The sequence below is a fragment of the Sitophilus oryzae genome, unplaced genomic scaffold, assembly GCF_002938485.1.
Source record: "Sitophilus oryzae breed Bouriz unplaced genomic scaffold, Soryzae_2.0 scaffold_1318_pilon_pilon, whole genome shotgun sequence".
Classification (NCBI taxonomy): domain Eukaryota; kingdom Metazoa; phylum Arthropoda; class Insecta; order Coleoptera; family Curculionidae; genus Sitophilus; species Sitophilus oryzae.
Window position 1 is genome coordinate 309116 of NW_022145969.1, and position 27006 is coordinate 336121.

Genomic DNA, 27006 nt, shown 5'->3' on the forward strand with positions numbered 1-27006 from the left:
ATTCTTCAATTCCTTTCATATATTTCAGGCTTTCAAAAAGCTATTGCTACTATCTAATTAAAAGGCATAGAATATGAAAATATAGGCCAAATTTGACCATAATATATTTTTCTGCATTTTTGGTGAATTTGACACAATATACACTATTTTTTGTATTAATAAATTTGAATGTGCAGTAATTTGTTACTGTTTGCGTGGTGTTATAACTTATTAAGGAATAAAATAACATACTTCTGATATAAGGATATAAAGTTTATATTTTTTCCAATCAACGTTTCTTCTTGATTATGTCAAGAGTGCGGAATTTATGATATAATACGCCGAGAAAAAAACTTAAATAGCGATAAGTAGGTCTGCAAATCCTACGTAGTTAATTAAAAAAAGATTTAAATTTACAACACCGCTGAACCTACCATGCAGGATGCGCTATTGTCCCTGATTCTTACGAAAATACGAGTTTTGAAATATCCGCCTATCTAGTATCTATCTCTTGTACAAGATCATTGTTTTTATACTCTTCGTTCTACCATATATTACATATTTCTTAATTTCAGCAAATCTCATTACTAATATTTATTAATAATTATTTTATTTTTGGAAAATCCATAATATATTTTTATCTTAATAATATACCGGCTGAGTCTTAAATAAGTGCAAATATTTTTAGGGATAGTATATTTCAATCCCAGAGTTTATGGATTTTTTTCGCGAAAAAAAATTTGTTGGAATTATTTGGAATTTTTTTTAATTTTTAGTTAAAAAACATATCTTCATAATATGGTAACATATATAATAGACTAAATTTACAAGAAAGAAAACCCAGAAAATATCCAGTAGTTCTCAAAATTTAAGCGAAATATAATTTTTTTTAATTTTCAAAGTAAAATATCTCAGTTATTTTGGACTTATTTTAAAAACGGTTAAGGGAAAATATGTTTCTTTTATCGAGATCTACCAGCTCTGAAAATATTTGCACTTATTTAAGACTCACCCTGTATGAAGGACTTATTAATTCTAACGTCATATTGTTTCTTTATGACATATGAGCCTCATATGGGCTCTAGATGAAGGTAAACGTCTTCATTGTGAGACTTTTTGTGTGTAGGAATTAATTGAATTTTATTACTACCTGTAAGTGAACAGTGCAGCGCCGCGCCGGCGAGCGCTACGAGATATGCTGCCGTTTATAATTTCGCTAATAGAAATTGTCCTAATTTTTGATAACTAACGCTGTATAGATTTCTAGACAAATGATTAAAACATGCTATAGCTCGGAAAATACGCCGTGCATACGATATTTTAGTTTCTATTGCGAAATTTTATTCGTCTATTAGAAAGCGAAATTCTATAGATTTTCATTATTTTTAATTAAAGAGGATGTATTAAAATATATACATTTTTGTCGAGCTTGCTCAGGACGCCTGAGAGGTGTAAAATAAAAAAATATAGGCCATTGTAGTCTTACGAGAACAGCAATGGGCGTAGGGGACGTTTTAACCTTCATCAAAAATAGCTGGAAAACAAGGATCCAAAAAATTAACTTTCTCACAAAGCCAAGGTACCTAAGCCTTCAAAGGTTTATATATTCTGAATCTACATAACATTTCCAACAAATCCTAAATTTTTTATAATTTTATCACCGTGTTTACTATTTTTCTGAGCGTCTTCTAAATGTATAAAAAATAGTCAAAAGTGAAAATCGGCGATTTTTGTCATGTCACCGATTTTGTTAAAACTACTGTTATTTACTAATTAAAAGGCGGAGAATAAGAAAATATAGGCCATTGTTGTCTTACGAGAACAGTAATGGACATAGGGAACGTTTTAACCTTCATCAAAAATAGCTGGAAAACAAGGGTCCAAAAAATTAATTTTCTCACAAAGCCAATGTATCTAAGCCTTCAAAGGTATATTCAAAGGTATATTCTGAATCTACATAACATTTCCTATAAATTTTTATAATTTTATCACCGTGTTTACTATTTTTCTGAGCGCCTTCATAATGTATAAAAAATAGCCAAAAGTCGTGAAAATTGGCAATTTTTGTCATGTCACCGATTTTGTTACAACTGCTGTTATTTACTAATTAAAAGGTGGAGAATAAGAAAATATAGGCCATTGTAGTCTTACGAGAACAGTATTGGACAGAGGGGGCATTTTAACCTTCATAGCTGAAAAACAAGGGTCCAAAAAATTAAATTTCTCACAAAGCCAAGGTATTTAAGCCTTCAAAGATTTATATATTTTGAATCTGCATAAAATTTCCTACAAATCCTAAAATTGTCTTAATTTTATCACCATGTTTACTATTTTTCTGAGAGCCTTGACAATGTATAAAAAATTGCCAAAAATTGACATTTTTTCGACTTTTGTGTCAAATGTGTATATATTCAGAATCTACATGAAATGTCCTACAAATGCTGTAATTTTCATAATTTCACAACTCTGATGAGAATATTTTTTTATTAAAATATTTTCTGGTGGTGATCTCGCGTTCGCTTCCCGAATGACTAAAACTTAATGAATAAATATTATCAAAGAAAGCTGGAACCGTTCGTCCATCGACAGTAATGCATAAGAATTCAGTACTTGACAGTTTAAAATTCCAAAAGCACCGTACAATACCATTTACTTCGTGTACCTGACTGCATTTTAAATACATTTCGTACATACATTCTCATACTTCAATACGAAGAATTAAAAGAAAAAAATATATATTGAACGCGTATATATAATATATTGCCCCAGAGAGTGCCTGGATAGAACTGTTTTACTCCCTCGGGCGAATACAATTTAATTTTATTTATTAGAAACTTTTCTTAACTTACCAAAAAAATATCTTTCGAAAAATATATCCAAAACAAATTAAACTGAAAAATGTCCACTGCCTTTTTCACGGAGAAAAAATTGCATTTAGTTAACGAACTGTTGGTCTGGGCGCTTTGTTGACATTCGGAAAACAGCTGACAGGATTGGCGCGCGCGTTTTTCGACGTCTTCGAGTACCAGGCGTCGCAACGGTACGCGAACCGTAGACGCGGACTTACTGCTGGTACCGCACGTCGATCTGGTGCTCTGCGAAAGCATGTTGCCGATTTTTCTGGGGTGGGATCTGGCCAGTAGAAGATAGAACATGCTGTATCACATTGGCTAGACAAGGAGCATTGTTGATAGACAGGGTTGGCAGAAATTTGATTTTTATTTGAAAAAAATCATAATTTTTTTTTCGCTTTTATTTTTCTATTTTTTTGCAAGATATTCTCATAATCAAAGACTACTTATTAGACTGCAAGAGCAAGACCAAGGGAGCATTTAATATGTCAGGAGATACCAACAGGCGATTATGAGTCAAAAACACATAAAAAAATCACAAAAATACAAAAAATCTTTACTTGAAATGGGTTAAGAATTTCTAAATAAATTTAAATAGGTACATTAAAATCTAGCCGAGAGGATAAAATTAATAAAAAATATGTTCTTTCATCTGTTTTATATAGAAAGTGAGCTACATTTAAAATTTTCAGTATCTTTTAGCTCTATCTGGCAACTCAGCCTTTTGGCACGTGCAATTCTAAAAATATGACGTCAAATACATTAGCAACGTCTTATGTAGGTTAGTTACTCTCGTTTTGCAATCCTGTAGTAACTGTTCCCCAGAAAAATGCTGATCGTAGTACTTTCTTCTAAAATTTCCTGAATCAAACTAGTAAACGACTTACGTACTACAAATTAGAGAGCTTCATCAGGGATTATGAATTTTAATTAGAATTGACTGGTAGATAGTTAATTAAGTCGATGGTTATTGAACAAATTAAATTATAATCTGGGTCTTCTTCAGTTGAGTAGTTACGCTTTCTATAATTAAAATCGCATAATTCACTGTTTTCTTTGAAAAATTTCGTTGAGTTGTTTAAAATTGTACATTAGAAATGATCAACTTTGTAAATAACGGACACCCTATTGTACAGGGTGGGTCAAATTCGACGCTTTTAATGGAAACACCCTTTTCTATAGGAGATAGACGAAAACTAATATTGGCGTCTGGAGCTCAATTTTTATCAAAAACATGATGGTGAAAACCGCACATCAATATCTGTTACCGTTTCGGAGTTACGTTTTTCAAAAATGAGCATTTTAACAAATCACTGTAACTTTTTGCTATGGAAAATTTTGTATTTCTATGAAAACATGTCCAAAGCACCTTTTTACGTAGAATTTAATGGTTTAAGTATATAATTTTTTAAAATAAATAATTTAAGAGTTATCAACAGAAAAAATGATTTTTATTTGGGACACCCTCTATATTTTTAATTAACTGAAAAGAATTTAAAATTACCTTTCCAAAAATATAGCACACTTGATATTTTGTTATAGTCCCCTTCGAAATACAGAATTTAAAAAGTTCGCCACTTTTAACTAGTAGGCTTTGGACCCCTTATTGATGATATGCCCTTAATGGAACTAGAAAACATATTTTTCCAGCAAGACGACGCACCGCCTCTGAACGCTGAAGTTATCAGCAAATTTTTGCAGCCAATTTCAAGAATAATTGAATAACTAACCAAGATCCCAGCCATTGGCCGTCGAGGCCGCCTGACTTAGTGCCCATGGATCTAATCCTATGGATATATTTGCGGAAGAATAAAGGTTCCTTATTCCCTATAATCTAGACAAGAATTAGAAATACTTAGCAGTTATGAGAGGGTATCTTTCACCCCCACTGAGTTAATGAATTCCGCGAGAAATGTTCAAAAACTGCCCCGTCTGTCCATAACAGAAGACGGTCGATATATGTCGAACACCTGTAGCAAAATCTCATGTCTTGGTTTTGCTATTTATTTTTATTGTTATTAGATATATAGTTTAAATGTGTTGATGTTGGTTAAATATATTTTAAATTGTTATAAAATTCTGCATCTCTCATAACAAATATTATTTTCGTTTTAATTGATGTTCTCAGCTAGTTTTTGCATTACAGCCGGTGCCGTTCAAAGCCTACTCATTTAAAGCGGGCAAATTTTTATATACTCTATATCTCGAAGAGGAATCGAGCAAAATATCAAGTGTGTTATATTTTTGGAAAGGTAATTTTAAATTCTTTTCAATAAACTAAAAATATACAGGGTGTCCCATATAAAAAATCAAATTTTCTGTTGATAATTCTTAAATTATTAATTTTAAAAAAATTATACTTAAACCATTAAATTCTACGTAAAAAGGTACTTTGGAAATGTTTTCATAAAAATGCAAAACTTTCCATAGCAAAAAAGTTACAGCGATTTGTTAAAAATGCATATTTTTGAAAAACACCCCGTAACTCCGAAACGGTAACAGATATCGATATGCGGTTTTCACCATCATGTTTTTGACCAAAATTGAGCTCCAGACACCGATATTAGTTTTTGTCTATCTCCTATAGAAAAGGGTGTATCCATTTAAAAGCGTCGAATTTGACCCACCCTGTACATGCACAACAGATATCTTTTTAAGGATGCATTTTCTTGTTAACCGTTTACTTAAAATAGCCGGTGCGTGGCTGGGAACAACTAATTATTTTCTTATCGAATTATATCCGATAGATTAAGAATAAAATTAATTGAATTTCTTCAGTGTTCTGTATCGTTAAGTAGGGTCTTCTCCGTAGTAGAGCCTCGTATTGCTAATGCAACCCTATATTTTGCATAATCGCTGCTCTTTCTTGAATATCAATGAAAACAAACCAGAGGGAAAGAAAAGCAAAAAATAAAATATACGCGTTAAAAGTTAACTGTTAAGTCGTAATTTTCCATGCATAAATTTGGCGAATATGTCCAGTTAAGCGATATAGTCAGCAATATAAAAATCAGGTAGCGGCTGCACGTTTTAGGCACAGCCCGAAAACACTTTAGTCATCCAATTAAATAAAATACTTTGTTTTATTTTAGGCTATCTTAACTATAGAGAGAATGCCCAAAATATTTAGATTTTTTAGTTACTGTTAGGGTTTAGTTAAAACTAAAATGTTCTTGAATAGTTGTATTTAGATATTTTAAATAGTTTTTTCTTTGTTCTTTGTGCTCCGACGACGGGAAGAGATATACTTCCCGAAACCTTAGAATGTAGAATGTTTAGGAGGGGAGTTAATCACCGCGAACTTTCACAGATCTATTGCGTGTTCCTCATCATACAGTCTCAGAGCTTTATCAAAACTGAGACGGCTTCACAGAGGCCAGCTCTCCATCCTCGAGATTAGCCGTACCAAAGTTCATGGCACGAACGGTCGTCGTCTCGGCGCACTCAGTGATAAAGTGTTCTGGTGTTTCCACATTTTTCCCACAGAATCTGCATTCACCGTTGTTCCTCAGCTTCGGCCTAATGAGGTGTTCGTTGAGGAGACAGTGTCCTGTTAGAAACCCCGTGACAATCCGAAGATTGTTTTTACTTAAATCAAGGAAAATCTTTGATTTTTCTCGGTCGTAAGTTCTGAGGAACTTTTACGAGTGTCTTAGACCATTCCAGGTTATGGATGGAGTCTTCCAGGTTCTTGAGTTTTGCTTTAAGTTGGTTTCCGCTTGGCAAACAGAAAAAAAACAAACTCTGGTCCAGTCAGTTGAGTGTTTTCTCCTTTTCTACCTAGATCATTTGTTTTTTCATTCCCTTGTATTCCTTGGTGAGCAGGCACCTAGAGTAAGAGGACTTTATTTTCTTTGCCTAATTTGTTCAGTTTCTCTAGGGATTCTTTGACCAACTTCGAATTGATGGTTACTGAGTTGATCGCGTTTAGTGCTGCTTGACTATCGAATAAGATGGCTATTTCCTGTTTCCGATAGTTCCTTTCTAAGATCTTTCGGTAGCGTAGATTTGCGCCTGAAGGATACTGGGGTAGGTGCCTATTGATTCGGAGTATTATCCCGAAACGTTAAGCATTTTTTTTTGTCCGTTAGGCAAATTTGTTTATTTAGTAAATCACTGCTGATAAAAGTTGGTCTCCGTTGGATTAACGCAGTAGTGTTTACGAAAAATAACTATTTATTTTGTAGATTTTCTTACACTGTGAAGTACCGAAAGGAATTTTTTGAAGAGACGAATCCGCCACAGAGGTATAGACATTTTTTATTTAATATTGTTTGTGTAGTTATATTTTCTTGTTTATTTCTTGCGTGTAAATTTAGAGAGATTCTTCATCTTTTTGCTGGCACATGTCGACATGAAAAATATAACGGGTGTTTACTTTAGTTCAAAGCGTTCGCCTTATCGAGATACCAGGAGGGGTAAAAAAAGGAAGGTAACCACACCGTCAGACATTTTTAAGAGAACTTAATTAACGAAAAGAATCCCAAGTATCGAAGGTGAGGACTTGTATTTCACTTGCTTGTACATTAAAATTTGCTGTCTTCTTATTCGCCCAGTACTCTCCGGCAAATAAAACCGCACAAGAAACGCAACACTTAAAAAATCGAACATTATTGCATTCCTTTCAATTAAATCCTTTTAATTGTCGTGCTAAATTTTATCCTTTGACACTCCAACTCTTTTATTAGCGATTTAGAATTATATTCTCGTTTTCTCCGGTTCTTGGCCAGCCAATAAAAAATCCTGACTTATTCGGACTGACTAATCATTATTATTATATACATAGAGGGCTTGAATAAAGGATTTAATAACGACAAGGGCTTCAAGACCAGTAAGTGTTAAGAGGTTTTCCACGGGGCGTCGCTGTCGGTTGACAAATGCGAGAAAGACTCAATGCGCCAGCACGTATAATTTACTATCAATGAAGTGTGTAATTTTCTTAATTTACAATTACAACGCCTACAGATTGAGCAACTTTGCTTTTTATTTTGCCGCGCAGCCAGCGACCTCTATCTTTAATTAAACGAATAATAAACGGTAGGTATAATCGACGACCGCCAGTTGCCGCTACTGTACAATTTGTTTATAACAATTTCGAGTGAAAGTACGTTTGTCTAGTTGCATACCTTAATGACGGCACAATTTATTTATCGCACATTCATTTTAAAACCGTTGTTTTAATAACAATGTTTGGGTAGGAAAGAATGTTAAATCACCAAGCATCATTAAGATTTTTAATTATGATATACAAATTTCGGTTGGGCAACATGTTTTAAATACCAAAAATCCCGATCAAAGAATTTGTTTCGAAAAATGTTTCTTAATGACTTAATTTTTGGTATTTTTGGAACTGGAAATGAGATTGAAAATATTTTTAGACTGCTTATTGAAATAACTAACATCTTTATTGTTCTTGTAACGATTCAGAAATTTTAATGATTTTTTGGTGCTGTATAGTAAAGCTCAAGGCTGTGAGAGTGTTTTAAGATTACGACTTTGTGTTTATGAAATCAACAGTAAATTTTGTTTGTTTTTCTATGATATTTTATTAAACTGCAATTACGATTTTATTGTTTGGAACAGTGTATATTTTAGCATCTTTATTCAAAGGATGCATGATGTGAGCGCTCCTATACAGGATGTCAAAAAAAGCGTATCTAACTTCGGTGGGTTATTCTACTTGAGATTCTTAAATAAAACAAAAAGTCCCGATGCTTCCCGAAGAAATTACAGCCCTCGAAAAGATAAATAAAAATGATATATTTAATTTATTTTTAACATTGGTAAATTGTTTTTCTTTAAATTTTCTACTACACACATTTTAAAGCCAAAGCTGTCTGTCTGTCTGTCTGTCTGTTTGTCTGTCTGTTGTATCTGAGGTTAAAAATTTTAAAAAATCGTAACTCGGTAGCTAGCGAAACGCGATTTTCAATTTGTAATAACATCAAATTACACAACAGCTAGCGAAACGCGGTTCTCAATTTAAGATTAGGAATAATATTTGCAACAAAATTTGTAATAACATCAAATTACACAACAGCTAGCGAAACGCGGTTCTCAATTTAAGATTAGGAATAATATTTGCAACAAAATTTGTAATAACATCAAATTACACAACAGCTAGCGAAACGCGGTTCTCAATTTAAGATTAGGAATAATATTTGCCACAAAATTTGTAATAACATCAAATTACACAACAGCTAGCGAAACGCGGTTCTCAATTTAAGATTAGGAATAATATTTGCAACAAAATTTGTAATAACATCAAATTACACAACAGCTAGCGAAACGCGGTTCTCAATTTAAGATTAGGAATAATATTTGCAACAAAATTTGTAATAACATCAAATTACACAACAGCTAGCGAAACGCGGTTCTCAATTTAAGATTAGGAATAATATTTGCAACAAAATTTGTAATAACATCGCGACCCCAGGTGGCGGATAGGGGAAATAACTGCGGACCAAAATTGGAAAAATTCCTTTACTTTGAAACTAAAAGAACTGCCTACCAACTTTTTATTAACATATTTTTTATGGGCGGCTATACGTGCCTCCCGGCGCCAATTTTTTTATTGTATGGACGCTATACGTAAGCTTCCGTTCCGTATCAGTTCCATACTTTTTATTGTACAATTTATATCGTTATGAAAGATTTATTTTAAAAATTTGTATTTTTTGAAAAAAGTAATAGATTTAATTAAGAGGTGAAAGAATAAATAAATATCAGCAATTTTAACAGAGCTGGCACAAATGTAAGAACTTCACAACGCTGTTTTCGATGCGCTTCAGTCCGTCCGCCAAAAAATGTATGGAAGGAAAGGATATGGAACGGAAGGAAAACGGAACGGATAGTCTAGATTATCCTATTCATTTACATGATATAGTATTTTATGTAAACGGAAATGAGCTAATATGGAAGGTATAGTGAGAATCAACCTTATAGGTTCCAATGCATCGATTTTAGCATTAGCGAAATCAGGAGATTAATTTATTTAAAATATCTTTGTATTTTATCATTATTTTACTAATGCTAAAATCGATGCATCGTAACCTTTAAACGCAAGTATCTTGAAAACCGTTCACCGTTTCCAACTAAACGAAGAACACACAAGAATTTTACACGATCGCTATTGGCATTATAGTGTGTGTGGAGTAACCAAATTTCATTAAAAACCAATGTTCTTAAAAATAAACAAAATATATTGTAACTTCTTTGGGAAGTATTTTAGAGTATACATACATATGGGTTCATAGGAATTTTTTCTTTTATTTTTATCTGTAGAATGGCCTACCGAAGAGAGATTAGATAAATATTTTTTTGACATCCTGTATACAAGATGAAATTTATTTCGGCAAAAACTGACAAATGAAGAATACGAAATAGAAAGCAGATGCTTTGGGCAGGTGTAGAAATGACATGATGTAACACAAAACGTAAATACTAAATACCTATAGCGTAACAGGTTTTGAGTCGTAAAAATTATCTTATGAATATTAAAATAATTCTTCGCGAATATTTGTCTACCGAATGCGCCCGATTATTTTCACGCGCAGCGCACGTTGATTTGTTAATAAAATCATAACTGTAACGAAAATACGTCGTGCAAGTTTGAAATATCGCACTGTAACGGTTCCGTTTGGTATTTAACGGAGCTGAGAGTATTTTTCACCACCTTGAACGGCCTTGCCATTTAATTCGAAAGTCTACAATTTATCAGTGTTCCCAGTTTGCTCCCCATCGAAGCATTCAGCCTATTTTGCATTAATTTTCTTTGTCAGAGCCTTTTTTTATTTTCATTATTCGCTTTTATTTTTCAGTATTGTTTGTTTCTATATGTTTAATAGATTTTAACAAACTCTTTTGCCAATTGTTGCCTATTTTTTATCCGTTTCCGAGGCTCTTGCAAAATTAGTAATCCTAGCTATAAAATTTTGAAAATGGCATGGTTTGTAGCAAATTTTATGTATTATATTAGAGAGCCTAAAAATATTAGAGTTTAAATGTTTCGATTTTGTTGGAAAATCCATTTTATCAGCCCATGTTTTTGAACAATTTTTGATGAAGGTTAAAACGTCTCCTATGCCATTACTGTTCTCGTAAGACTACAATATCTACACCTTTTAGTTCGTAAATAACAGAAGTTTTGTCAAAATCAGTGACATGGCCAAAATCGCTAATTATCATGACCATTTTTGGCTATTTTTTTAACAATTTTCGAGGCTCTTAGAAGAATAGTTAACCCAGTCACAAAATTTTAAAAATTACAGTATTTCTAGGAAATTTTATGTACTTTGAGAAGACATAAAAATATTAGGGCTTAAATTATTTGGTTTTATTAGAAAATTGATTTTTTCAACCCATGTTTTTGAACAATTTTTGATGAAGGTTAAAACGTCCCCTACGTCCATTACTGTTCTCGTAAGACTACAGTAGCCTATATTTTCTTACTCTACACCTTTTAGTTAGTAAATAACAGTAGTTTTGTCAAAATCGCGAATTATCATGACTATATGTATGGAAAAAAGTCGAAAAATTGACCATTTTTGGCTATTTTTTGGTAGTTTTCAAGACTCTTAGAAGAATAGTAAATCCTATCATAAAATTCTGAAAATTACAGCGTTTGTAGGAAAATTTATGTACTTTCAGAAAATATAAAATATTAGGGCTTTAATTCTTCGTATATTTTTCATTTTATTGATTTTATGGAAAGCACTGTTCATTAAAATGTTGCATCCTATGTTATAGGGCTTGTTTCTCTCTACAATTTCCTGTCTCACAATGTACCGTTTGTGTCCAGGAAGGGTTCATAGTTTCATAGTTGTTGATTTTCGAAAGAAATCAGTACATGTTTATTATTTCGTATATTTTTCATTTTATTGATTTTATGGAAAGCACTGTTCACTAAATTTTGTATCCTATGTTATAGGGCTTGTTTCTCTCTACAATTTCCTGTCTCACAATGTAGGTACCGTTTGTGTCGGGGAAGGGTTCATAGTTTCATAGTTGTCGATTTTCGAAAGAAATCAATACATGTATATTACTTCGTATATTTTTCATTTTATTGATTTTATGGAAAGCACTGTTCATTAAAATGTTGTATCCTATGTTATAGGGCTTGTTTCTCTCTACAATTTCCTGTCCTTTTTGAACCCTTGTTTGAACAATACTCATTAGACCACAATAGCTTTATTGTCATATTCTACACATTCTAGTTTTATACTTGTATTTAACGATACAATTATCAATTGATCTATCTTTTCCATGTCCGAATTTCAAGAAAAAGTCGAGAATGCCCACTCGTTTATTTATTTTGAAGGCATAAATTTTCTTAAATGGCTAAAAGTCGGCCTTTTAAAACAGAAAGTGATGCTGATGTGCTATTCCGAAAGTGAAATATAAAAACGGGTTTCCATTAGAGATAAAGCTATCGCTGTTTAATGGCGTATATTATTTACTAAGTGACCAAGTTGGACTTTTTGCCGGCAGATTTAAGTGGAGATTCGCGCTGACATCTTTTGGCCATTCGGATATTTCTGTTTAATTTTCCGAATTTTTTTCCTCGAAATAATTACGTTACTTTTTTTAATCCGTTATATTATTTTAAATTTAACGTTTCAACAGGTTCTTAAATGTTACTGAAACGTAGACCAGTAATTATTAAAAGTAAAAACACGACCTTTAAGCTAAAAACCGAAAGGAATGTCTCTGGTGTGCGAGTCGGAAAGTGAAATTCAAAAACGGGTTCTCCATTAGGATACTGTTTATCGTTTAGTTACGTGTATTATTTACGATGAGCTAAAATGGGGTTTTTGTATTGATAAAGTCGAAAAAACAGTCGGGTGAAATATATTGGTTGCGAAAAAAATTCTTTGGTGGTCTTGCCAGCGAATCGGATATACGAGATGGCACTCTCGTAAACTTACGATTGCTGTAACATTATTTAACAGGGAGAAATAGTGCCTATCGACAACCTAATGCCCTAGTGTTATTTACTAATACAATTATTCAGGATTTAACTTCTCAATTTCGTTTCATTTTTGTTTTAAAATCTGTCTAAAAGTCTATATTTCTTTATTGTACGCCATTCGTCTTTATATATTGGTCGTCGAGAATAAGGCAAATAACTTTTTCCTTGAATGCACAGATTTATGTGTTTGTCGTCGATCGAACTGAAATTTCTCCCCTTATACAAAATATGAATATTTCGAGCTCCATTTTGAAATGTGTCACCTTGACGTATTTTACCGAATTTGGGCAGACGCACAACGGCCACATTAAAGTGAAAGTGGATTCTAGACGCTTGAGACCAAAATAAAAACGAAAAAAAAAAGGCAACTGCACAGGGAAGTTTTTAGGGCTTCGCTGTAAAGCGCTTGATAAAGCACGTGACACCTTATTTCTATAGACATAAAGTCGAAAGGAATAGAGTATTTTTTCACATAGTTCAGTCCACCCTGTATATTTTTTCAGGACATATACAACCCACCCGAAAACAAGATTCTTTTTTCCAAAACTATAATACTAAAGTCAGAAACTGCATTTAAAACATTTTGCTGGCCAAATATTCATAAATAATATTAATATTCCGCCTGGTTATTTTTATTGGGTGATCATGCAAATTCATTGAAAAAAAATCGTTTATTTTGGGTTGGTCCCATGGGTCTCAGCAATGCGAGAAACAGCCTGCTGCGAATATTTATGGCATTTTGTAGTAACTACCTCTTTGTATTAGCATAGATGACAAATTAACTTCACAACTCATATGTTACTTTATATAAATATATAAATCTTCGTTTTGTTTCTTGAAACAGTTTGATTATGTACTCGAATTTTGATTTTACTTAACCGAAATTAAATAAAATGTTAATATAATGGTAAGCGAATACATTTGACCGTTATAAGTTATTTTAATGACGCGACTAATGTATTAAAACGATTCTGAACCACTTCCACATTTGAACATCTTCAATAATAAACATTCATTTTACAGAAGCTAGGTAATACATAATCTATACCTTTACTTTATTAAAACAGTTGTAAAACTCGTTCCTGTATGGATCTCTGTTATCAATAGCATAGATGAAATTAAAATTTTGAATTATGAAGTAGTAGGGATGGCTAAAACTGTCGATATTAAAGAAACTATACTGGAATAATCGACATCCTTACGAAGTAACAGAATAAAAGTAAAAGAACGAACGATGCGACGCTGCAAAGAGGTTCTTTTTGGGCACTCCATGTACGATAATTACCAATCCTCGATTGCGCTGATATTTGCGGATTTACGTTATTTATATCACCCCGGTGTCGTGCTCAAAGATTTATTAGTTCAACAACCCCACGGGTTCAGATATTTCGGAAGATCTTCTGTGTAAATTGCGTAACTAATCAAGGAAAAAAATTAAGAGCCCCTATTGAAAAGGTCTACATCGCACTATGTGTTTCAAATTATTATCTTATTGATCTGTTGGTTAATACCACATTTGAAGGTTCAGATTGGTAAAGTCGCAATACCTTGCAAGTTATTGAAGATGTAGCAGATTTACTTAATAAAAAAATATTATCTAAAAAGCTATGTTGTTCTTTATGTACGGCAGCTTTTACATGTTTTACATGTTTTAGGCCATTATTTCGTGAATCTATACTAATACATAAAATCCTTAAGTGACTGACATACTGATTAATCACGATCCTGCTCAAACCACTCAACGTAAGAAGCTCAATTTGCATACAGGTTGTGGCATACAGGTTGATTCTAGGGTGTAGAGGTCCGATTAGAAGGGATTGTTCGAAATTCCATTTCCAAGAGGGTGAAACCACCCCTCAAATATTACAATATTTTTTATTTAAAAAACGGCCAAGTTTCCGAAAAAACACTTAAACCCGTATATTTTACTTTGTTTTTTTACATATTTTAAGATTTTTTAAAAATGTATACAGGGTGTTTCAAAAAATCTGGCCATTGATTAGTCACGATCCTGCTTAAAGCGCTTGACGTAAAAAGCTAATTTTCGGAAAACAGATTGACTTTAGAGTGTAGAGGTTCGATAAGAAGGGATTTTTCGAAACTCGAATTCTAAGGGGGTAAAACTATCCCTCAAATATAACTCTTAAACACGTATATTGTATTTTTTGTTTTACATACTTTAAGATTTTTTATAAATTTATACAGGGTGTTTCATAAAATATGACCATTGAGTAATCACGATTCTGCTTAAACTGCTTGACGTTTAAAGCTGATTTTTGGCAAACGGATTGACTGTGGGGTGTAGAGGTTCGATAAGGAGGGGTTTCTCGAATCTCAAATTCCAAGAGGGTGAAAACGCCCCTCTTGTTTTTTAAAAAACAGTTAGTCTTTCGGGAAAACGCTTGGACAAGCATAATTTATTTGTTTTTTTTTACATATTTTGATTTTTTTTAAAAAATCATACAGGGAGTTCCAAAAAGTTGGGTAATTTCTTAACCACTGATTCTGCTTAAACGTCAAGCAGTTTAAAGCTTATTTTTGGCAAACGGATTTTTCGAAAGTCAAATTCCAACGAGATGAAACTACCCCTCAAATATTACCAAGTTATATAATAATATCGCCATATTGTTTTTTCTCATGCTGACATACCTAAATGTGAGAAAATTTTATCCAGTTTGTATGTTAATGGAAATTCTGACGCGAACGAAGTCGCTGGTATACGCTAGTATAATATATAAAAACTTGTGGAAGTTATCATATACGATTTGAAGTTGAACTTTAACCTTCAGTAACTTTCAACCGAGTCGATTTAATGAAAAAAGATTTTAAAGTTTTTCTCCTAATTATAAAATAGGTAAAATACACGAAATTTGGTGTTTTTTCACACAATCTGGTGTTTTGTGGACTCCATTGAAGAAATTCGGGTGTTAACTTGACTTTAAAAAAAAAGGGTGTTAACTTGACTTTAATATTTTTTTCTTTGGGTGATATTTGAAACCGAAATGTATTTTGTCTAATTTTATTATTCAGACGGTATCTTGATCGCAATTACAAGGAAAAAATGCGCATTAAAATTTTATGCCGCGATTTTTTTCGCTGTAACGGCAAAAATAAACGAGCGAGGAGACGATGTGGGAGTCTTAAGCATCCCATGCACGGCAATCGTTATGCGCGCCATGAGTCCTGCCGGAATTTTCGGCAATACAATAATTTGACAATAAATCGGCCGCTTCAACTTCCTAAATCGTTGAGCTGCATGAGAGCACTACGCATCCATATAAATTTTCGAGCCGTTGCACTTTTTATTGAGGCCCGCGAGATTTTATAACAAGCTGAATTTGTCAGTATCGGTTAATTTTATTTCCGCGTTTCGATATTTTATCGCTCGTAAAATGAGCAAGATTTTCATTTAAATTAGGCTTTTTCACTGTTTTCTTTTCGAGAATGGCTCACGTACAGTCACCAAAATGGATTTTAATCATTTAAGAGGATTAATTTTCGGTTTCATAAATGTGCCTAAACATTTTTAAATATCTATTATACAAGTAAAACAGTTCGTATAAATCTATGTCCTATAAAATGCTTAGTTTCAGAGATACAGGGTGTAGAATTTTCATTTTTATTTCGATTTTTTCCTAATAATTTCTGAAGTAACGTCAATATTTGTATGAAAATTGGTGTCTGGGAGTTTTTTGACATGAGAAATTTGATTTTGATGTCAATATGACTCTTGCTTGTAGAAGGCGCAACCTACATATTTTTTAACTGGTTTGAAGAGTAATAACTTTTCGTCCTTACCTGTATAAAACTGCTGAGTAAAAAATATACATTTACAACATTTTCTACGTAAAAAAAGATCTCTTGGTAAAAATCGCTAAGAGTAATGGTTCTCGAGATATTTGGAATCGAAATTGTCAATACCTATCATCAATGACATAAATTAAACTTGTTGACTATTAGTGGCATTCTAGATTTGAACATAACTGAGTTTCTTCCATAAGTACTCCATGCTAACTTTCTTCTTCTGTTGATTTCTTTGATTATTCTATTATTTCCAGTGTTGTGTTGTTTACTAGAATGACTTTTTGCTACTTTCGTACAGGGTGGGTCAAATTCGACGCTTTTAAATGGAAACACCCTTTTCTATAGGAGATAGAAGAAAACTAAAATCGGTGTCTGGAGCTCAATTTTCATCAAAAACATGATGGTGAAAACCGTACATCGACGGTAACAGATACCGTTTCGGAGTTACGGGGTGTTTTTCAAAAATGTGCATTTTTAACAAATCGCTGTAACTTTTTTGCTATGAAAAATTTTGTATTTCTATGAAAACATTTCCAAAGCACCTTTTTACGTAGAATTTAATGGTTTAAGTATATTTTTTTTAAAATTAATAATTTAAGAGTTATCAACAGAAAAATTGATTTTTTATTTGGGACACCCTATATATTTTTAATTAACTGAAAAGAATTTAAAATTACCTTTCCAAAAATATAGCACACTTCATATTTTGTATAATCTCCTTCAAAATACAGAATTTTTAAAAGTTCGCCACTTTTAACTAGTAGGCTTTGGACTCCTTATTGATGATATGCCCTTAATGGAACTCGAAAACATTATTTTTCCAGCAAGACGACGCACCGCCTCTGAACGCTGAAGTTATCCGCAAATTTTTGCAGCCAATTTCAAGAATAATTGAATAGCTAACCAAGATCCCAGCCATTGGCCGTCGAGACCGCCTAACTTAGTGCCCATGGATCTAATCCTATGCATATATTTGCGGAAGAATGAAGGTTCCTTATTCTTCCATATAATCTAGACAAGAATTAAAAATACTTAGCAGTTATGAGGGGGTATCTTTCACCCCCACCGAGTTAATGAATTCCGCGAGAAATGTTCAAAAACTGACCCGTCTGTCCATAACAGAAGACGGTCGATATGTCGAACACCTGTAGCAAAATCTCATGTCTTGGTTTGCTATTTATTTTTATTGTTATTAGATATAGTTCAAATGTGTTGATGTTGGTTAAATATATTTTAAATTGTTATAAAATTCTGCATCTCTCATAGCAAATATTATTTTCGTTTTAATTGATGCTCACAGCTAGAATTTTTTTGCATTACAGCCGGTGCCGTTCAAAAGCCTACTTATTTAAAGAGAGCGATTTTTTATATACTCTATATCTCGAAGAGGAATTGAGCAAAATATCAAGTGTGTTATATTTTTGGAAAGCTAATTTTAAATTCTTTTCAATAAATTAAAAATATACAGGGTGTCCCATATAAAAAATCAAATTTTCTGTTGATAATTCTTAAATTATTAATTTTAAAAAAATTATACTTACACCATTAAATTCTACCTAAAAAGGTGCTTTGGAAATGTTTTCGTAAAAAAACAAAATTTTCCATAGCAAAAAAGTTACAGCGATTTGTTAAAAATGCATATTTTTGAAAAACACCCCGTAACTCCGAAACGGTAACAGATATCGATATGCGGTTTTCAGCATCATGTTTTTGACAAAAATTAAGCTCCAGACACCGATATTAGTTTTTGTCTATCTCCTATAGAAAAGGGTGTTTCCATTTAAAAGCGTCGAATTTGACCCACCCTGTACTTTAGTTTTAAATTCATTTTGAGATCTACTTTATTGCTGACTGGATATTCGTGTATAATGGCGTATATCTGCGTATACGTGAGTAATGTAGTTTTTTTTTGTTGAAAAATGGGGTAGTAGATTTTTGCTCTTTGTGAAGTTGGCATGAAATATATATCGATGTTGATATTTAAATTTGTTCTCGCTAAATGATTTCATTTCCGCATTTGAAATGATCCAAGTACCTATAAAGTGGACAGGGTTATCAGAGGTGCGTTTTAAGCATGCCATACATTGTGTTTATGTTTAAACTCTTGTACATGGTACGTGAAGACATAAAACTAAAGGAACACCGTGCCAAGCCAACAATAAAATTAGTTCTGCTATACAAACGGGTTAAAGTGTTAAAATCACTCGACTTTTTCAATTTTTAACCATAATTTGACACATTTGGAATTAGTGTTATTTCTTTTTCTAATCCCATTTCCGTATTTGCATATTTCTCAGTAAAAGACAGCTTGAGTTTGACCTTAAATTTCCACGTTTACATTTATTATTCTAATAAATGTATTTTTTTTAAACTATACCAGGATAATAAAACAAATTATTGCCTTGCTGGGATATTAATATTCAATATTTATCTCAGAAATAGGCCTTGTGATACCTATTAACACTGATTGATTTTTGACATACATACCTATTTATTAAAGGTAGGAAATAGTAATTGTAGTAAGTCTGTACTTTAAACGACAAATTCTGAATAACTTGAAATGTATACAAGGTGTCCCAATATTCCGTGGACATAAAACTATTTCGTATTTTTCGAATTAAAATCAGTTCTTTGAACACAATTTATCTCTATACAAAAGTGCTCCGTTTATCCGCTAGAGGGCATCAAAATTTTAAAAAATAAACACATTTTTTCAGATATTTTAAGAACCATTATTCCGATGTGAATATTTTACTTGTCTATGTTTTGCTAAATGCTCGAACATTTGACTTTGAAAAAATTCAAGAAAAGGTACGGGAAGGGTGAAAACTACCCCCCGCCCCCCCATTGATTTTTGTGAAAGTTAAATGTTAGAGCGCTTAGCAAAACATAGACACCCAAAATCTCATTCAAATAGAGGTAAATTGTATCCATTGAACTTATTTTGATTCCAAAAATACGTTGTAGTTCTATGTCCACGGAATATTGGAACACCCTCTGTGTAGAAAGGATACATCATTTGAATCAATTGTTAGTTGTCGTGTTTGAAACTGTGTATGAATTAATATGCAAAAAATAACGTGACATTTAAATAGGTAATTGCCAGCGTCTGTAATACGGTAAAATTATCGAGACTTATACTATTTATCTTTTGGCCTTGGAACACAACGTGAACTACTTTCCTTCAGCTCATTAGATTTGCTCACTAATCCATAGAAAGACTGAACAAGATTTTTCAGAGATAAACTTTGCTAATAAAACGCGTTCTAGTAATTCTACGTGTTTATACATTTTTAAATAACTATTATTACAGTTAAGGGCAAATTTTATTCTTATTCTTGAAAAGTATTCGTACTATTTGCCATTTAGAACAACTGGAAGACCTTTCAATTCGTCTTGTAGTTCTAGATCTCGTTTACTTAATATCACTGCAGCAAAAATGATTACTGAACTTTAGAATTTTGATTTTTCTTATCACTCAAAATGGATTTTGTTTCTTTTATTATTTATTCAAAATGCACTAGGCTTTTCCTCTACCTCTATGGGCGAGGCCTGTATAATATTAAGCCTTTCTTAAAACTTTGCGTCTGTTTCAGGTTAATTTTCTCGCAATGACTCGTTATTCCTTGCGCAATTACTATCTCTGAAAATGTATAGATTGTCGTTTAAGTGTTCTCATTTCTTGATTGCTACGAACGTTTATGAAATTTTGTTTAGAGTTATGAGCGTTTGCATAAAAATTCGAAAAAGTAGGCTTGTTATATAATGCAAATACCAGTCTCGTTGAATAGGCCATTGATTTTTTTCGGAATCCCAAATGCCTTGGAATGTATAGCGTTTCGTAATATATTTATTGGTTTGGTCAGGCTTTATTTCTGAGTTTTTTTTATAATGATCAAGTTATGGCGAGACGTAATTCCATGCAAAATATCTTATATACTACGTCTCGTCAATTAGAGCACTTGAAAACAACGAACAAGGGCTCTCCAAAACTCAATCGTCATTACGCTCAATGGGCTGAAATTTGCATTCACGCCATCTTTTAATAACCACGTAGTCACCGGCACAAATAATATTGCTTGGATTTTTTTCCACAAAGCACCATTTGTGTCCCGGTGCACCCCACCAGATATCGTAATCTTTCATTTGACTTGTGTCAAGTCACGAGGGTACTTTTGTTTGTTTGTGTTTCTTTTTGCGAAAATAAATACGCAGACTTTTCTTTGGTAGCTTTAATTTTGTTCTTCATCTGTCTAGATTAGATCGCCGCTGGAGTCGTTGATTCGTTGTGCTAAATGTGTTTTACACTTCATTACATTACGTATTGCAGTTTTTAGTAATCAACTTGAAAATACAATGTTTATTCTATTATTTTCGATGATTTAGGTGATTTTAAAGATAGTTGAAATAATATTTTGTTATGTGGCAAATGGCAAAGTCAAAGCAGAATAAATATAACAAGCCAAGACCTTTACTTATTGCTCAGCGGGGAGCCTTTTATGATTGTTATTTTTTCTTGTCGTTGTCGTATTTATGGGATTGTGTTCAGGCCCTGATAGCAGAATTGCTTTGTGACATATCGGAACTTATGCGATTGGTTTCAAAATCATGGAATGAAATACTTACTAATTATTTATTCAAAAATAGTCCTACAAAAAATAACTATTTTATTTTGTAGATTTTTTCTTACAGTACAAATGGCAAAATACTCATAGGACTATTTTTGAAGAGATGAATCCGCCACAGAGGACATTTTTTATACATATAGACAATATAGACATTTTTTACTAATTATTAACTAAATTACTTTTTTTATACAATTCCTATTACTGTAACATGTAACGAATGCTTGTAAGAGGTGCCTTGTACGTACCCAGACCATATATTTGCATGAGAACGAGATAGCGATCAAAAAACAGTTTTATTCTAGGTGGTGTACAGTAGTGCCAAAAAAACAACGCCTAAGAAAGCGACGCCTTTTATGTAAATGAGGCGAAAAAAGGACTGGAGAAAAATAAGCGCGACTGTCCAAATGACAATTGATCTCGTGATCAATTTTTAAATGGCAAAAAAGTACGATGCACTTTTAAAAAGGTGTATTCACCTTAAGAGACAAGCAAATTTATACATAATAGCTTCGGAAAGTGCTTACTGTCATCGTGTGCTCTTGACTCGTAATTTCTGACAATATACAGGATGCAAAAACCAGAAAGATATCTGACGATATGCAACTATTAATGATTCATTCAATGAAATGAATTTAGCAAAACTAAAGTATGTACAATGAACTGGTGGAAAGGAAAGGCATTCTAATAAAAACACAACACTGGAAATAGTAGAAGAATATACAGGGTAGTCCGAGAGATACAGGGTGTAGAAGCTTCATTTTTATTTCGATTTTTTCCAAATAATTTCTGAAATAACGTCAATATTTGGATGAAAATTGGTGTCTGGGAGTTTTTTGACTTGATAAATTTGATTTTGATGTTAATATGTCCTATTTGTAGGGGGCGCCACTTACATGTGTTTTAACTGCTTTGAAGAGTAATAACTTTTTGTCCGTATAAAACTACTAAGTAAAAAAATATACATTTCCGCGACTTTTTACGTAAAAAATGTCTCTTGGTAAAAATCTTTACGAGCAGCCGTTCTCAAGATATTTTGAATGGAAATAGTCAATACCGTATGTCGTTATTGACAAAAAATAAACACGTTGACTGGTTGTTTTTATTGAAATAGCAAAATTGGGAAATTTTTATTTTTTTAAATTAATCATAAATTTTCCTACGAAAAAATGTTAATAAAATAGTTTCTGTTGAACCATTGGCACAAAAACATTTCAAATTTATTATTTCAGTCTAATAACTATTTAGTCAACATGTTTATGTCAATGATGATAGCTATTGATAATTTCGATTTCAAATATCTCGAGAACCATTACTTGTAGCGATTTTTACCAAGAGACATTTTTTAAGTAAAAATCGTAAATGTATAAATTTTGTACTCAGTAGTTTTATACAGGTACGGATGAAAAGCTTTTACTCTTCAAACCAGTTAAAAATATGTAGGTGGGTGGCGCCCTCTACAAGTAGGAGTCATATTGACATAAAAATCAAATTTCTCATGTCAAAAAACTCCGAGACACCAATTTTCATCCAAATATTGACGTTACTTCAGAAGTTATTTGGAAAAAATGGAAATAAAAATTAAACTTCTACACTCTGTATATCTGTCCAGAACTAATCATTTTAGGACATAATAGGTCTGTTCGTTTTCCTGTTATTATCGATTCTGAATCGTCCTAGAACTCTCCAGCGCATGCGCAAAAGAAATAATGTCTTCATATTTCCTTCTGCGTATACGCATCACAATTCTAGGACGGTTCAGAATCGGTAATAACAGGAAAACGAAAAAAGCTAATATGTACATTTATACGAACTTTTTACTTATTTTTATCTGCAGAATATGCTGCTATTTCCTGCTCGAATTACAAACCGAAAATCCCCTGTATAGTTAATACATCTGCTGCAGTAAAGGTGTAGCGTTAAAAAAATATGAATGGTTATTTATATGGATGTATGAAAGATAATGCACATCGGGTTTTGTTATGTAACAGTTATTAACATATTTACTTGTCTTTGGGAATCCTCGCAAATGGCGGGGTCCATGTGAAATTCCTTTTAAGAATTATTAACATACTATTAGACATTTAAATGGCGTTACGTAAAACAGTTAATTTTAAACCTTAAGACATCGTTAATAAAAGGAGTAGAATAACGTCAAATACAGCATCAAATTTTTTGACAATTTTTAGTGGCGTGAAACTACAACAATAAAAAACTATAAAACTTGTAATTTTTCTGTGATATATTTTTAATGAGGTATTTGCTCCAAATGATCTTGACATACTTAACCCGAATTAGTTGTGTAGAGGTTTAACTTAATTTCCATATTTCCAATACATTTGATCACAAATATAATAAATTATTAAGTCCGCCGTTGAATCACATCGCTGTGCTACGGTGTTGAAATTTATTTCGAATATATGTACACCTCGTCCGCAGCATAGAGCCCTGTCCATATTAAATCATGCAATTTGAATACTAATTAACAAGAGTTTTAAAATCCATTTGGATTCTTACGTATTAATAAGGTTACTGTCAATGCTATTTAACTTTCTAGATCTTTTTTCAGGTCGAATTATTCGGTTTGTAGTTTGAATATTGTTGTGCTTTCTTTAATGAGCTCGAATATACAGGGTGTCCCAGGCTGAGCGTGTAACTCTATAAGTTTCTAGAGAACCACAATATTTAGATTGGAGATTTTTTGCACATCATTATTTTACAACGATTAAAAATATTTTCTAATCGATAACTGATTTCTTTCGAAAATCGACAACTATGAAATTATGATCCCTTCCCCGACACAAACGGTACATTGTGAGACAGGAAATTGTAGAGAGAAACAAGCCCTATAACATAGGATACAACATTTTAATGAACAGTGCTTTTCATAAAATCAATAAAATGAAAAATATACGAAATAATGTACATGTACTGATTTCTTTAGAAAATCGACAACTATGCAACTATGAACCCTTACCGGACACAAACGGTACATTCTGAGACAGGAAATTGTGGAGAGAAACAAGCCCTATAACATAGGATACAACATTTTAATGAACAGTGCTTTCCATAAAATCAATAAAATGAAAAATATACGAAATAATGTACATGTACTGATTTCTTTCGAAAATCGACAACTATGCAACTATGAACCCTTACCGGACACAAACGGTACATTCTGAGACAGGAAATTGTAGAGAGAAACAAGCCCTATAACATAGGATACAACATTTTAATGAACAGTGCTTTCCATAAAATCAATAAAATGAAAAATATACGAAATAATGTACATGTACTGATTTCTTTCGAAAATCGACAACTATGCAACTATGAACCCTTCCCGGACACAAACGGGATATTGTGAGACAAGGATATTGTAGAGAGAAACAAGCCCTATAACATAGGATACAACATTTTAATGAACAGTGCTTTCCATAAAATCAATAAAATGAAAAATATACGAAATAATATACATGTACTGATTTCTTTCGAAAATCGACAACTATGCAACTATGAACCCTTCCCGGACACAAACGGGATATTGTGAGACAGGATATTGTAGAGAGAAACAAGCCCTATAACATAGGATACAACATTTTAATGAACAGTGCTTTCCATAAAATCAATAAAATGAAAAATATACGAAATAATATACATGTACTGATTTCTTTCGAAAATCGACAACTATGAAACTATGAACCCTTCCCGGACACAAACGGTACATTCTGAGACAGGAAATTGTAGAGAGAAACAAGCCCTATAACATAGGATATAACATTTTAATGAACAGTGCTTTCCATAAAATCAATAAAATGAAAAATATACGAAATAATATACATGTACTGATTTCTTTCGAAAATCGACAACTATGTAACTATGAACCCTTCCCGGACACAAACGGTACATTGTGAAACAGGAAATTGTAGAGAGAAACAAGCCCTATAACATAGGATATCACATTTTAATGAACAGTGCTTTCCATAAAATCAATAAAATGAAAAATATACGAAATAATATACATGTACTGATTTCTTTCGAAAATCGACAACTATGAAACTATGAACCCTTCCCGGACACAAACGGTACATTCTGAGACAGGAAATTGTAGAGAGCAACAAGCCTTATAACATAGGATACAACATTTTAATGAACAGTGCTTTCCATAAAATCAATAAAATTAATAAACTAAATCTTAAATAACTTAAAACGATTTACTTTAGGTATAGGAACATGCATAGTCAAAAAGTAACGAATTGAAAAGCCTTTTCACTAGTGAAATAAAATAAAGTGGGTTTCCATTTGAAAAAAATGATTTATGATAATTTTTTAATCGCTCAATTCTATGACAGCTGCTGTCATTATTATATGACATTCGAACAATTTAATTTTTGAAATAGGGGTGTGGTAATCACTTAATTTGACTTTTAGGCTATACCATAGAGTTAAAAATGGCTATACACATATTTTTCGTTCAAAAATTTTAAATATTTTTTTTCTCAAAAACGGCCAATGTTAGGTATACATAGAGTGTTTAGTACTAAAATTCATAAAATTTTACAGAAAATTTAAGTATGTAATAAAAAATGGGGTCACCTATTTAAAATAAAAAAGTTGCTGTCAACTTCCGGTATTTCCGGAAATGTCGCCATATTAAAAATATTTTTAATCGATAGATCTCGTTGTGAAACTATGATGTGCAAAAAATCTTCGAGCTAGATGTTGTAGTTCTCTAGAAACTTCTACTGCACGCTCAACCTGGGACACCCTGTATATATATACGTGTTCCATACGGTATAATATGATTAAAAATGCACGAACAGCCCACCCGTCTGAAGAATTTTATAGTCATCCTCATCAAAAATATCGAACCTTGGGAGATATTATAATTTTGTTTAGTCATTTGTTGCATAAAACTGTAAAATACGGTGTTGCGTATGCGTATATTCGATGATACATCTACTGTGCATTCCAAAGGACGTCCGCACAGTGGCTGATTCAAAGATGACGCCTTTTTTGTACCCTATCTTCTTTCGATCGCTTTATGGTTTCATAACTTGTCTAATATACATCGTGCGAACGATTTACTAAATAGGTTTTCATCTTAATTGGGTTTCGAATTAATTTTTAAATGATGCTGCATTTACCGCTTATAGTTTTTTTGTTAGCTCATAGGCATGTTTACATTTTTTTTTTTCGTTAATAAATACGGTCAAATTGTTACAATATATTGTTAACAGTTAACAGAAAAGATTTTATCAGTCTTGTTTTATTTATTACAATGTCTTTTCCCTCTAGCAGATCATGGTACGTGGTACATTAATTTAGTTTTTTCTAACTTCATTTTGAGACCCACTTTATTGCTGGTTGTATTTAGTTCGTTTGTGCTTGTAGGACTATTGGCAAAATTATGACAATGTTATCAACGAATCTGGGATGGTTAAGATATTCTCCATCTTTTTTCAGTCCTTTGTTGGCTAGGACTGTCAACAGAAGAATTGAGTTTATTATAATTAATTTAGAATGCCACTTTATCTAAAGAAAAAAACATTCGACCAATGTGTACTACCAGTCATGACCTATGTATGCAAAACCTGGACATTTAAAACGGACATTATAAGGAAACTGCAGGTCGCACAACGCTCAATGGAACGAAATATACTGGGAATAACCAAAAAAGACCCTAAAAGAATAGAGTGGATACGACAAAAGACCCAAGTAATAGATGTCATCCACAGAATCACATCCCTCAAGTGGAAATGAGCAGGATACCTGGCAA

General features: G+C 32.5%; 1 protein-coding gene across 2 annotated transcripts in view; it reads right to left on the reverse strand.

The window, feature by feature from the left end:
* LOC115875032 overlaps positions 1-27006 on the reverse strand; it is a 115897-nt gene that overhangs the window by 86856 nt on the left and 2035 nt on the right. Inside the window, exon 1 of one of the 2 annotated variants that reach the window (XM_030890368.1) lies at positions 2829-3045. The exons of the other annotated variant lie outside the window; for it this stretch is intronic. The gene's annotated coding sequence lies outside the window, so the exon portion shown is untranslated. Of the gene's footprint in view, positions 1-2828; positions 3046-27006 lie in introns of those variants that run through there. 2 annotated transcript variants of the gene reach the window in all.